Raw genomic sequence first — 13453 nt, 5'->3', positions numbered from 1 at the left:
GGTCCTCATAACCATCCTGTGATACCTGTCCTGTGTTATCACTGCAGAAACTGAGGCTCAGAGTGGTTGCCAGAGATATGTTACCAGCATGTTGGGAGCAAAGATTCCAGATGATTTTGGAGATGAGTTCCATCCACTGAACACATGACCCCGGGACTTTAATCAAAGCTGCACAGTTTACATTAATCACCTCATTTAATTCTCCACCTCACCCCCTCCTATCTTCTTATCTAACACGGTGAGGCTCACAGAGGAAGGAAGGAAACCAGTACTGACCAGCATGCTGCCCTGTCCCAGGTTCAGTGTGGGGGGCTCCCACACATCGAGGGTTTTCATTTCACCCCGAACAACCCAGTGAGGCAGGTGGCCTTGGCTCATTTTTATTGATGAGAAAATTGAAGTTCAGACATAGACAGTTATTTGCACAAAGTCACACAGAATTCTTTCCAAACCTTATACTCATTACAGAAAATTTGGATAATTACAAAAAGTAGAAACAAGAAAAAATTACTCAAAGACTATTACTGTTCACTTTTTGGGGTTTCTGCATATTTAAGAAAGGGTTTCCAAAAGTCGCTGTGATTACACTGTGTGTGTATTGTGTACATGTGTGACTATTTCATCAGGACAAAGTCACCACGATCTAAACGTGTACTTGTGAGGTCAAGTCCTAGAAATGGAAGCATTGGATCCTGACAGGCTTTTTCAGATCTAAAGATACATTTTGCCAAAGCAAGGTTCTCCAAGTTGTTTCCAGTTCACCTCTGAGGGGTATGGGGAATTACCTTAAAAAACAAAACAAAACAAACAAAAAAACAAAAAACCCTTTTCTAATATAACTGAAAAATCATCTTTCTGCTATTGTAATTTTCATTTCCATGGTCACTAATGAGGTTGTACATTTCCTGTTTGTTATTTTTGAGAAGCATCTGCTCTCTCATTTGTCTATTGGGAACTTAGAGGCTCTTTGAAAACCAACTAGATGAGTTTCTTGTATTTCCAACCTGCCCACCATTATGGCCCATCCTCCTTCAACTTGGAGGACTGGGCCTACCTGAATGGCTTCTGCGACAGACCATCCCTGGGAACCAGCCACCGTCCTCACATCTGTGAGGCTACAAGCAGAGAAATCTCCTCCTGCAGCATTTAGCCCAGGAGACCACGATGGCCTTGTCTTTACAGCCTAAACACACATGACAGAGAGGCCACGATGCTCCCCAAACCTTTTCAGGGTACTCAATAAGCAGAGGGAAGCGGACAGATTGAACAATTTCTCCTGGGGAGGGCTAAGGAAAGAGAAAAATGAACTTTAATAAAAATGTACGAGACTGCTTCAGGAGCCTCAGTCAGATCGTAGACACATTTAACACACTCCACAGAACTAAAAATTTTTAAAAGTCCTGAGCAAATTCAGAAGAAGAACTGTCAGGCAAGGAAAATGACAAAACTGGAAGATAACGTGGAGGAAAAAATCCACGAAAATCGTCAGGAAGAAAATGCGAGGCTTGCAGGACAGTTCCAGGAGGCACAGAGTGCAGAGCTCCAAAGGACCTGGAGGGGAACAGAAATAAAAGAAATACTAGAAGAAAATACCTGTGACCTGAAACTATCCTGTGAAGTCTCCGACTCCAAGGATAAGGAGAGGCTTGCAGAGTTCCAGAAAGAACCAGTCACGTATAAAGGCAGGAATCAGAGAGGAACCAGATTTCTAGGAGCCTTTGCAACCACGTCCAGGGACTCTGACAATCTGATCAAAGGGCCTTTCCCCACTACGATGGAACTCATGTATCAGAGCAAAAGAAAGAACATATTGACATGGCAAGATGCAGAAAGGGCCCCGGCCTCGTTCCCTTTCACCCACGGAAGTTCCAGTCTCACCAAGATAGTTCAATCACAGTGGAGATCTCGAGATAGAGCAGATGTGGAGCACAGGAAATGGTGGTGAGAAGTGACCCTTGCAAAATACGTGGTTTAATCTAAATACGCCTGGGATTTTGTACAGTAATTGCTAAGTAAGGATTCTTGAAATATACACCACGTACTGTACGGGGAACCTGTATTCACCTGGAAGTAAAAAAACAGAATCCATCTTAGCAAACCCAGGAGTTGAGTGGACAAGTCAGAACATTCTAAGATCACATCTGGTTGAAGGGAGAAGGAGGAAGTGCAAGGTTCTGCTTTAGTGCCTGCGGGTGGGAGCGTGAGAAAGGAAAATCCTGGGGTGGTGGCTGGAGGCCATCGTTTCCATTTACTTTTAATACATTAACGGGGATGAATACATTAATACATACCGGTTTACTCATGCTCCTTCTATCTTCCTCCCCCGCCCTCTGCCAGTGGCTCCCCCCTCCTTTCCTGTGTTCCTTCATAAACCTGAGCTCACAGCCCACTCTGCCATCTTCTTGGAATTGCAACAGAAGTGGCTGGAGTTCTAACGGAGGCCTCGGTGCGGTCACACGGCTCTGTGTCACCAGGGCTGGGTGCCACATCAGCGGCATCTCTGCTCCACTCACCCAAGCCCGCCTGTATCTCCACACCCCCACATGTGCACCCACACACACTGCATTCCTGCTGAGGAGCTCTGAGCCCCTCCATGAGGCTGAGTGGTCACGTACGCATCTCTGAAGGCACAAAATTAATGCTACTTCAGGGTCTTGCGATGAGTCACCAAGTATATCTGGAAGTTTCTTATGGGGAAAGAGAACATTGAGGGTGTGAAGGTGACTCTGAGGCAGAAGGACAAATGCCCACACAGGGGACAGCCACTGTTCTGACCTCCCCCGTGTCCCCAACCACCCACTGACACTAGTCACTTGTCATTAGTGGGGGTTCTCCAGAGAAACATAACCAATGGGACATTGGGAGAGCTACAGAATGAGACTGATTGTGAGGAAGAGGCTGATATAATCATGGAGACCGAGAAGGCCATGATCTGCCATCTGTCAGCTGGAGGCACAGGACAGCTGGTGATGCAGCCCGGTCCTAGTGCGAAGGCCCGAGACCCAGGGGCACCGACGTCCAAGGGCGGGAGGGGATGGATCCCCCAGTTCAAGCAAAGAACACACTTGCCTTCTGGCTTTTTGGTTCTATTCAGCCCTGCAGGGACTGGATGATGTCTCCACTTTGGGGAGAGCCATCCCGACTACTCAGTCCTGACTCAAATGCTAATCTCTCTTGGAGACACCCTCACACACTCAGAAGTAATGCTTTACCAGCTATCTGGAGACCCTTAGCCCAGCCAAGTTGCAACAGGAGCCACTGATGGCTTGGCCAACAGGCCACAGGGTTCTGTGTCACCAGGGCTGGACACAGTGACATTTGCTGAGCATGTCCATTGTTCAACACTGCATATCTGTCATTTGATGCCATGTCTATCTTATAAATGTCAGTCATCAACAGGGTGCAGGAAAAATGTTCACTAAAACACCTACTGTGCTCTCCCTCACTGGCCTCCCTAGGTACCACGGCAAGAGATGGAAACACCCATCCTTGCCCTGGAGGGGCTAATGGCTAATTTGGTTCAGAGGCTGGAAACACCAGCCACCTGGTAGGGAGCAGGAATGGCATAACCATGGAGAAGCCATGCCAGCCTGCAGGTTCCTGGCAGGGGGAGAAATTGCCACTGGCTTCTGTAGTCGGGGAAGGCTCCCTGGAGGAAGTGCTGACTTCACTTTTTTCTCCTCTCCTCCTCCCTCTCCTCTTCTTCCTCCTCCTTTTTCTTATTTTAATAGACTTTATTTCCTAGAGCAATTTTTGGTTCACAGCAAAACTGAGCAGAAAGTACAGAGATTTCCCACGTACCCCCTGCCCCCCAATTTCCCACGTCCCCCCTGCCCCCCTTCCCACTACCAACACCCCCCCCCCCAGATGGTACACTTGCTACAATTAATGAACCTCCATGGACACATCGTTATCAGCCAGAGTCCATAGTTTACACGAGGGTTCACTCTCGGTGTGCATTCTGTGGGTTTGGACAAGTGTGTAATGACACGCATCCCACAGAGTCGTGTCACTGCCCTAAACATCCCTTGTGCTCCATCTATTCCTCCAGGTCTTTCCACGCCTTGCTAGCTCATCTCGCGTTCGTGCCGTGACTTTCTACTGTGTGGCTGGACCACCGTTTATTTCCTCATCACCTGCTGAAGCACCGAGGAGGTGCTGACCTCACACCCGATACCTGAGCATGGCTGGGGGCCGTCAGGGAAGTCTGGCTGAGGCGGCTCAGGGACTCTCTGAGGGTCACCGCAGCATAGCCCTGTCCCCTATGGGTGGTTGGGCAGGTCTGTGAGCTGCGGATGGGGAGGAGGCCAGCACAGTGCCAGCGCACAGTGGGACTAGTGGATGCTGGTTCCCTCCATCACACCAGCAACCACCTCCACTGTTTACTGAACGGTCACTACCCTTGGTGGCTCATTAGATCCCCACAACGACTCTGGGAGGCACGTTATCCCCAAGTTACAGGTGGGGCGTCAGCGGCTCTGAGAGGTTAAGGATGTGCCCGGGGTCATGCTGTGACACCGCTTTCATCGGACTGTTCTTGGTCCCTGCTGCTATGCCACACCACCCACAGACCCATGTCTAAAACCCAACCAGCTTACCGAGCTGGGGATTCAGGTGGCTCTGAAAAGAATTGTGACACTGAAGTCCTCTTTTACACAAACACCCCCAGGGCTCCTCAAATCTCCTGTGCCTTCAGGTGGTGGGTGGGGGTGCGGCCTTTCCTCCCTCCCTTCTGAAGTAATGTGCTTTCAATCCTGACTTCCTGACAAAACCCAGAGGTGGTGGGAGAGGGAACTTCTTGTACACTTTAGAGGGAAACAATAGAAGAAAGCTCAGGTATACAGCACTTAGGAAGTGTCACAAGGAGCTGAAAATCACCCAGTTCAAAACCTCCCCCAAACTTTCCAGACGCCTGCTTGGCTTAGCAGCAGTGATCAGAATAACATAGCTACGTGTTGACATGCAAACTGGCAGAGAAAGCTGGGGGGAAGCAAAGCACTTTTGATATTTGTGGGAGCAATTTGGACAGGTTAGCAAAAGAGAGATTGTTTTTGACAATTGTCAGAAATATGGAGTACTCAGGAAGCTTACTGTGATCACAGATAATTGTTATCCATAAATTGTTCGATGCGATGGAAGCTGTCAGACGCTCGTTGTGACTTGCTTTGTGAAATGCCAATGAACCTTCTGGCACGAGAAGGAGAAGGAGCCTGGGTGCCTGCTGGCCCTGCTTTGGGACTGCTTCTGTATGGGACACGATATGCTGCATGAATTTGTTGAACTGGAACTTTTTCCTGGAGAAAATACAGTATCGGTGGCTGTTCTCAATTCGGCTTGCCTTTATCCTGCCCCGACACAGGGCCCACGAGCTGCCGTCCTCAGTGTGCATCGTCCTTGGTCCCTGAGCCCAGGGATGATGGTTTGGCTTGATGTCAGCATGTAGCTTCCACCAGGAGAGACGCTGGGCCCAGCACGAGCTACACCAAGAGCAGCACAGTTATTTTCAGAATAGGGCCCAGACATCTCCATGAAGGCCTGTGGAGTCAGAGGTGGCTTGGGGGCAGCTGGGGAAGGGCTAACATCTGAGCTAGGTCCTAAAGAAGGAAGAGTTCTGCTCTGGGAAGAGGAGGAAAAGGCCTTCATGGAAGAAGGCAGAATGGATGTAAAGGCAAGGAGAGGTGATAGCAGGGTGGGGCCAGTAAGAAGTTTGGGGTGATGAGAGCTAACGTGGGGGGAGTAGCTGCCCTTATGGCTGGAGAGGGCTGGGTGGTGAAGGACCTGGAAAGAGTTTGGAGATTTCCCAACAGGCAAAGGAATAGCAGCTCCTCCCCCACACCCGTTGTCCCAAAGTGGTCCCCTGGGGAGGAGGAGGCATATTTCGTGAGAATCTGTTCTCTATTGCTAAGTGAGGAAGTACACACACACTCAGCAGCTCAAAACTTACCTGCTCTTGGTTCTGGACCAGGACTCTGGACAGGAATCAGCTAGGTGGCTCTTTTGCTCCATGTGGCATCAGCTGGGGTGATTCCATTTGGTGGCATTTAGCTGGTGGCTAAGGAGAGCTGAAGGGTCCAGGAAAGCTTCACACACGTGAAGTGGACGTCGGGCTTCTCCACATAGCCTCTGTCTCTCCACATGGCTGCTTCGGCATCCCCCTGGCGTGGCGGTCTAGGCCAGTCAACCTTCTTCCATGACAGCTGGCTTCCATGAGGGAGGGTTCCCAGGGGGGCAAAGCCAATGCTGCATATCTCTTAAGGCCCAGCGGCAGGAGTTCGGATTTATTTCCACAATATGTTCACAGGCTATTGTTCAAAATGAATCACAGGGGAACCAGCCGGATTTTACATGATGGGTGATGAAGAATGTGCAGTTTTCATTGACCACAGCCTGGGAGCTCCCAGGAAGTTAAGTGACCAGCCCAAGGCCACAGGTGAGGTAGTGCGAGGTCAGAACTCAAACTCGGTCCTCAGCTCTTGGCCAGGGCTCTTTCCTCATCACATGGTCCTCTGAGAAGGCACATTGCTGGGATCATGGCTCTGATTTCCTCCTTCCCTGAGTGTCTAGAAGCTTTTTAAAGAGTCTGCTTAACTGAATGAAAAGGGCAAGTGGGAAGATTTCGTCTTTAGTGAAAAAAAGAAGAAACAGGAGTCGATGTTACTAAGCAATGAATAGAAGTGAACAGCATCAAATTAAATAGGGCTTTGCAACCTCTGTCACGTACAGCACACGCAGGAAAAATCATTGTGCAGACTGGAGTGCAGACTGGAGGCTCCTCATGCTGGACTTACTGGCCCTGAGAACTCCAGGCACCCCAGGCAACAATGCATTCCAGTGCTGAAGAAATCACTTCTTCAGCACATAGTAACCCTTTTGCTATCACCACCAGCACCACCATCACCACCACCACCACCACCAAATCACCATCGTCACCACCACCACCACCACCATCATCACTATCATCACCATCATGAACAGCCAAATATAATGGAAAACCACTTGAGTGACATCTAGGAACTTCACCTCTCTTCCTTATCTCTAAGCCAGGATGGTTAGAATTAGCACTTACTGAAAACCTATGAGATCATAGGGGAAAAAAATACCACACACACACACACACACAGACACACACACCCCTCTCTGCCCCAGGTTCCTGGCACAGAGCTCCTGAAACCCTTGTCAATTCCTAAGTGATAAGGGCACTAGGAGCATCTTTTGTTCTAGTGAGATGACTCTAGGTAATTCCTGGATGGGGCTGGTCACCAGAAAGATGAGACCATGGTTAGAAGCTTGCAATTTTCAGTCCCATCCCAGCCCGTCCTCCAGAGAGGGCAGAGGGGCTGGAAATGGAGTTAACAATCGGTTGTGCCTCTGTGAGGAAGTCTCCCAAAAGTCGAATCCCAATAGTGTGGGGTTTGGAGAGCTTCCCGGTGGACAAACACATGCACACTGGGAGGGGGTGCAGCCCAACTCCACGGGGCAGAGGCTCCTGCACTCGGGACCCTCCCAGAGCTCACTCTATGCATTGCTTTACCTGGCTGTTACCTACATTCTTCATCGTATCCTTTAATAAACTGGTAAATGTGAGTATTTCCCTGAGTTCTGTGAGCTATTCCAGCAAATTATTTGAACCTGAGGAGGGAGCCATGGGAACCTCCGATTTGTAGCCCCGTCGGACAGAAGTTGGGGGGCACCTGGGGACCTAGTACTTGTGATCAGGATGTCCTGGGGGGGCAGCCTCGTGGGACTGACCCCTTAACCTGTGGGATGTGACGCTGTCTCTAGGTAGATGGTGTCAGACTTGAGGTAAATTGTTGGCCACCCAGCTGGAGTCATCGAGCATCGCTTGGTGTGGGGAAACTCCCACACACCTGGTGTCAGAAGGACTGAGTGTGCCGTGTGAGAGTAAAGGAGGTGCAGAGGAGGGGAAGACCGGAGGGAGCCCGAGCTTTTCTAACTCAGCGCCTGCTGTGTATTAGTATCTCATTTGATCTTCTCAACCACGCGAGGCGGGTGCCATTATTCCCCACAGTTTATGAGCCCTCAAGTAACCTGTCCAGGGTCACACAGGTCCTAGATGGTAGAAGCAGGGCACACACCCAGCAGCCTGACGCTCTGTCGACCACCCTCCCTCTTGGGTCTCTCATGAGAAGCACATGACATCCCTATTTAGCAGCCAAGTCTCAGGCATGTTAGGAGGCTTGCTCAAGGCTGTCGAGCCAGGGGACCAAATCTTGTCTCTCCCTCCTGGCTGGGGACTCTGTGCCTCAGGCCACACCCAAGGGCCAGCTCTTTACCAGCCTGCAGATTCTGTGGTCTGCAAAGACCTCTCCCTCCCCGGTTGGCATGGCTGTCGTCGTTCAGTGATGATGGGACATGGATGGGATGTCCTGGGTGCGTGTCTCACACTTGCCTCCCTTTGGAGCCTGCACAGCCGTGATCGGATGGATTTGACCTCTCTGCAGTTGAATTAAGATCTGTTTGCACGTCTGCCTTCTCCCCCACCTCCGTCAAGGGAAGGTGTGTTGAACTGAACTGCTGAAGGGCTTTGCAAATTATAAAGTGCTTATAAAGCCTTGTAATTATAATCTGTATCGGCTGGTAGAGGCCTGTGGAAGTGAGATCCCTGATACCAAGCTGACAGCTTCATTCCCAGGAATTTATCACGAAACGAAAGTTATTGTGAGAAATAGTTGCAGGAACCATCACATCCAGCCTGGAGAAGGGGTGTCGTGTGGGGGCAGGGGCACGTCACCCAGCCTTTGCACTTGCTGTGCCCTCTGCCTGGAGCACCCCTCCCCTGGCCTCTCTCATGGCTCCTCAGGTCTCTGCTTGAAGGGCACCTTAGAGTGGGAGTCTCTGACTCTGTCGGGTACCCCAGGCCACTTGCTTGGCATTTCTTCCCATGTGCAATGCTACCCATGGCTCTGGGGGTCATTTGTATGTTTACTCATTGAATGAATGAGTGAATGAATGAATGGATGAATGACTGTTTTCAAATCGTCCACACAGTTGTCAAAATGATGTAAATCCTATCATGTTACTCTCCTGCTTGAAACCCCACAAAGTCTTCCCGGTGCGCGGAGAAGGAAATGCTCGCTCGTTCCCACGCTTCCCCACGTGATGCTGCCCTCCTGAACTCATGCCCCACCCACCCGCTGCCCCGCCTTCGGCTCAGCCACACTGGCCTCCTTTCCATTCTGTGAGGGTATCAAGCTCATCCCACCACCACTGTCTAAGCTCATGGGGCAGCCAGAGTGATGCCAGGTCTTGCCACTGCTTGGACAGAACCCTCCAGGGGCTCCGTCTCTCTCAGTATAGAAACCAAAGTCCCTCCAAAGCCCCTGAGGCCTGTCGTGTCTGGTCATGTCACCCTTTGGTGCCATCTCCCACCCCTTTCCTTGTGCTCACTCGCCTGGCCTTGCTGGTTCTGGAAAACACTAAGCCCACTTCTGCCTCAGGGCTTTTGCACTTGCTGTTCGCTCTGCCCGGATGATGGTCTGGATGCCTATGCCACCTTCTCATTGAGGCTTCCCTGGCCACTTAGGGGACATTGCAGCCCTGCCATCCTTTGCCTCTTGCTTCCTTCCCTGCTCAATGCTATAGGTTGGTGGTGGATTTCTTGTTTGCCTGTCTCTCATTGCCCAGGAGCTTGAGGGGGGCGGGGTCTTGTCTGTTTACTTTCTGCTGCCTCCCCATTGCTGAGAGCAATGCCTGGCACCTGGTAGGTGCTCTATAAATAGAGGGGAAATAAGGCAGGTGGGCAGGCTGGCGTGGGCTTATGGGCCCACCCAACAAATGGGCCCGTTTGGCAGGATGGTTGGCTGTGATTTACCAAGGCGGTTGAGTCCCTATTCTGAGGGCCATTCATGCCAGGCTGAGGAGCGTGATGGTTTCTGCAATGGGGAGCCACCAGGGGCTTTTGAGCAAGGTGGTCAGAGCTGTGCTCTGGGCTGACAGCCCACCACTGTGGCCCACCGGCTCGAGGGTCTCCATTAATGTCTCTGGCGCCCAGCGGAGAACTGAATGAGACCCAGCTGTGGGCAGAGACACCCCCTGCTCTTGTCATCCTGTCAGAAATCCTGAAGCGTTAGGATCCGAGCAGCGCCTGCAGGCCCCTCCTGCTCTGCTGGCCAGGCTCCGAGCTCCACTCTGGGCAACAAATCAGAAAGCGCTAGGTCCCCCAGAGACCCAGGCAACGAGGATCCACCCACCTCGGCGGGAAGAAAGGCTTTGCATTTAGACGGCTGCCCTCGGCCCTTGGAGGCTTGAGTTCTAGTCCCAACTCCACACTGACTCTGTGCTATAGGGACCCGGATACCGTCACATCCTTCCTTGGCCCTCGGCTTCCCCACCTGTGAAATGGTTGGGTTGGTCCAGCTCTATCCCTCCATCTTTACCCCTCTCTACCCATGCTCAGAACCCACTCTATCTGGCACACAGACGAATGTGCCATTGCTTCTAGATGCCAGGCACCTTAACGTTCCAGGCCGACAGCCTGAGTTCCAAGACCCAGTCCCCGGTCTCCCAAGGCCTTAACAGTCGGGAAGAGGAGAACGTCTTACCTGTAGAGACAGGAGCCTGGAGATTGAGTCTATTTCCTTGGCAAGTCTGGGGATACGGGACAGAAAACTGCAACAGGAAGGGATCTGCTCCATCCAAGCTTAAATTGAGACTGAAAGGGACCCTGGGAATCTCGTGGTCCAATTGCTTACACTTTACGGACAGAGACATTTGGGACGAGAAAGGAAAAGTGACTTGCCTGAGGTCTCCCAGTGGCAGAGGGAGCAGTGCAAGAACTCAGCACCCCAGTCCTAGGATGACTTTTTGAGGTAACTCCCAGCCCTGTTCTTGACTTCCCCATTTTTAAGTGCCCAGTTGTCAAATCAAATAATCACTTGGCTCTGATGACCTCTAGTGGACACACGTTTAATAGCAATATTGAGGATGCAATTAAAGGGATGAAGGACCACGTTTCCCCAAGCAGTGTACCTACTTCCGTGCTCTTAGACTCTCACAAGCCTATACATCCTCCTGGAACATTATGAAAGTGCAGAGTCTGCTTCAGTAGGTCTGGGGTGAGTTTTAGTTTCCCCTTGGTGACAAGCTCCCAGGTGCCATCTGTGCTGCTGGTGCTTAGAGCACACTGGAGAAGGAAGACCGTGCAGTACTTGGATTCACCTGCCTCTGAGCAGGTGCCTGCGGGAGGAGCTTCCCCGTGTTATTTCACTACCCCGACCTCAGAGAGAGGGCGGAGTTGTGACTCCCCCAGGACATAGAGCTGGCTGGTGAGGCCTAGGACCTTGAAAAGCCAGCACCTCCCACATCCACAGCAACCTGTTAGAATCATGGACAGCACACAACAGTTTATACAGATGTTCACTTGCATTACCATCACGTGGCTACGTAATTTGTGAGGCTCAGTGGAAAATAAAAATGGGGGGGTCCCTTGTTCCAAAAGCAGGGTAAAATTACAGTTAAAAGTATTAGCTTTTCCCTTCAGAATATTTTACCACGACACACTATAATAGGGATATCAGTGACATATGAGCAACAACATAAACTTACAAATTGTAAAAATAACATTGTTGGTGTCATAATTTATCTAATATAACAAATTATATCTTATTAATGTGACAGTTTGGTTATAAGATTTTGCTGGCTTGCTTTTCTGCAAATTCATTTATTTAGGTCATCAAAATTTACACTTGTAGCCACGCATTTTCAATCGATATACTGGAAAGTGACATCAGTTGCCCTTGGCAAATAAAAATGGCAAATCATTTTGGATAATGTTTCATTGTGAGAAGGAGCTTTCTGTTGATACACTGGAGCTTTGCAGAGTATTCTGTAGGCCATGATATCATTGGGATAAATTTCTGATATTTTGAAATACAAATTTTAGTATGTTGAGCTGATATTCTTGCAGAATTATTTTTTTTCTAAAAAGATTTAACTCTTCTTACAAAACAGCATCATGTAAGTCTGAATTTCGTTTAAAATATAAATTTACATAGTGGCATTTTAATTTTAATGTCTGAATTTGTTTAGTGTCTGTCTTATAAACTTGTGGAGATCACACAAGAAATCAAAAGTGGCATCATGATTTGCGCGTAGTTCAATCAGCTGTTTGTGCCGTCCATCACTCTAGGTGGTTGAATTACAAGGGGAATTTAACTTTTTAAATTGCCTTCCTCCTTAATAATTGGTTGATCAAAGCTTCATATGACAATAGTGTTCTTTTCCATCAGATATGACCGTCTTTACATTTAATTTGTATTTCTGAGCCTTTAGATATTTGCAATAGTTTTCAAAACCAAGGATTCTGAACTTGTTGAAGAGTTCTGATAACACCTGGTATGCTTTATTGCAATGACCATGTGTACACTTCCATTCTGCAATACTAGGTTGGTGCAAAAGTAATTGCGGTTTAAAAGGTTAAAAATAATTGCAAAAAAACCACAAAGCCCTGCAATCACTTTTGCACCAACCTAATAACTCACTGACAACGTTCCTGCCTGAACCCTGGCAGTGCCTGTCCTGGCACTCAGACCTGGGACTTCATACAGAAGCAGGTTCGGCAGAGACAGGTTCCTGGGGCTGAAGAGCCAGTGGCTGTCTCACTGTGGTCCAAGCACTGGTCCCACGCAGAGCCCCTCCTGCCTCCCAGGGTCGTTTTCTGCTGCCCCCATTACCACTGGCATCCCAGGCTATATGTGCGTGTGTCATCTGTGCTCGCAGGCATGCTCTATTGTCCCATCAGACATCAAGTTCAAAGACAAAATTACTGAGACTTTCAAAATGGTGACAGCGGAGCATTGAGCTGAGTGCAAGGCCCTCTGGGAGAGGGGCTCTGTGCGACTTCAGAGGCCCCACACCTGTGAAGCCTGCCCTGACTGTCGTCCTGGCTAACATTTACGGAACTCCCCAGGTGCCAGGCCCTGGTCTGTGAACCCACTTAATCCTCCAACAACCGAGGGAGGTCCTGCTATCAGCCCCATTTTGCAGATGGAGAAACTGAGCATCCTAGAGGCAAAGTAACTTATCTAATAAGTGGCAGTGTCTAGACACCCAGCCTGGCTCCAGAGCCAGGGCTCCTAGCAGCTTAGCGATGTGGTTTCATCCTCATTCTGCATGTGGGTGTTCCAACCACCTGTGACCCTAAGAGTCGTTGATGTCTCATCTCAGCCCCGTACAGGCCCAGCCCAGGTTTCTTCCCTCTGGAATGAAGACAGGAAAGCATTCAGGCCTGGGACTCCAACCAGCCTGGTCATAAATTCGGGTCGTCAAGCTTAAGGGGGCTGCAGTGAGTATACCCAAGGAAGATTTTAAACCATACCGTGTGACCTATTAGGAAGTCCTGAAATCAGTTTGGTGGGCCCAGCAGTGGGAAAACATGAAACAGAAAAGAAGACAAGGTGTCAGAGTGCTCATACTTACAGGGAAGAACGGCCGA

The sequence above is a fragment of the Rhinolophus ferrumequinum genome, chromosome 5 (genome assembly GCF_004115265.2).
Source record: "Rhinolophus ferrumequinum isolate MPI-CBG mRhiFer1 chromosome 5, mRhiFer1_v1.p, whole genome shotgun sequence".
Lineage (NCBI taxonomy): Eukaryota > Metazoa > Chordata > Mammalia > Chiroptera > Rhinolophidae > Rhinolophus > Rhinolophus ferrumequinum.
This window is presented reverse-complemented; position numbering follows the sequence as displayed.